The sequence below is a fragment of the Lucilia cuprina genome, chromosome 2, assembly GCF_022045245.1.
Source record: "Lucilia cuprina isolate Lc7/37 chromosome 2, ASM2204524v1, whole genome shotgun sequence".
Lineage (NCBI taxonomy): Eukaryota > Metazoa > Arthropoda > Insecta > Diptera > Calliphoridae > Lucilia > Lucilia cuprina.
Window position 1 is genome coordinate 27,041,375 of NC_060950.1, and position 1,699 is coordinate 27,043,073.

Consider the following 1,699-nt stretch of genomic DNA (forward strand, 5'->3'; position numbering starts at 1 on the left):
ACAGTTTATAGTCAAGACTATAGAACAGTCTAGAGTCAAGACTATAGAACAGTCTATAGTCAAGACTATAGAACAGTCTATTGTCAAGATTATAGAACAGTCTATAGTCAAGACTATAGAATAATCTATAGTCAAGACTATAGAATAGTCTATTGTCAAGATTATAGAACATTCTATAGTCAAGACTATAGAATAGTCTATAGTCAAGACTATAGAATAGTCTATAGTCAAGACTATAGAATAGTCTATAGTCAAGATTATAGAACAGTCTATAGTCAAGATTATAGAACAGTCTATAGTCAAGATTATAGAACAGTCTATAGTCAAGACTATAGAATAGTCTATAGTCAAGATTATAGAACAGTCTATAGTCAAGATTATAGAACAATCTATAGTCAAGACTTTAGAACAGTCTATAGTCAAGACTATAGAACAGTCTATAGTCAAGACCATAGAACAGTTTATAGTCAAGACTATAGAACAGTCTATAGTCAAGACTATAGAACAGTCTATAGTCAAGACTATAGAACAGTCTTTAGTCACGAATATATAACAGTCTATAGTCAAGATAATAGAACAGTCTATAGCTATGACTATAGAACAGTCTATAGTCAAGACTATAGAACAGTCTATAACCCAGAATATAAAACAGTCTATAGTTATGACTATAGGAACAGTCTACAGTCGGAAGGCGGACTACATAACAGTCTATGCTCAATACAATAGATCAGAATATAATCAAGACTAATAATCAGGCTATAGTTTTGACTACAGATCAGTATTATTTAAAAAAAAACTATTTCAATATAAAATACTTTTTTTCTGATAATAGAAGTGCCATTTATAAATGTGATAGAGATTTTCGATTTAGGTCAAGGTTTAAATATTCTGCAGGCTTCCATTTTAGTTTATTAAACAACAAAATTTCTTTGTGGTGTAGCAAATGCCAATTCTATGCCAAAAAAAGGAAACAGAAAGTGGCTGTATATATACATACATAACATCCTTATTTTATATATGTGTGTACATATGTTTGTATATAATCATAATACCACTATCTAGCTATTAGTTTAAAAAAATGGTGTTGTTTTTTTAGAGTTCTTTTCTCTTGCTTTTTTTTATTTAACCATAAAATTTATGGTTATTGAAACATAAAAATATTCGTTTGTTAACATCATAAATAACAAAATTCGGACAGTTTAATATCGTAACATTTTTATCTGTGAAACAAATTATCAACTAGTGGCTTTAAATGTAAATAAAGCCTAATAAAAAAAAACTATATAATACGAGGGTGTTTAACGTTGTTATTACATAAATTATATGAATAATAAATATTTTGAAATTTTCATTCGCATTTAATAGTAAACTTTTTAGCCAGTATCATCGTTTTACTTATTTAGTAGCTATTTTAGTATGAATGTATATGTACATTTGCTATGGTATTTTAAGTGCTTAAGACCGCAGAAAAGTGGTTAAAATAGATTAAAACAAACAACTAAATTTTCACTGAAATATAAATTTGTAAGCGGTTCTTTATTTGTACAAGAAAATAAAATAAAAAATTAGATGTGTTCAAGGTTGCAAAAAGAGTGGTTGTGTGTTAAATTGTATGTGTTTGTTTTTTTTTGCCAAATATTGCAAATAAATAGAAATACTTTATAGGTTTTATAAAAGTTTTATAAGATTGTGAATAGTT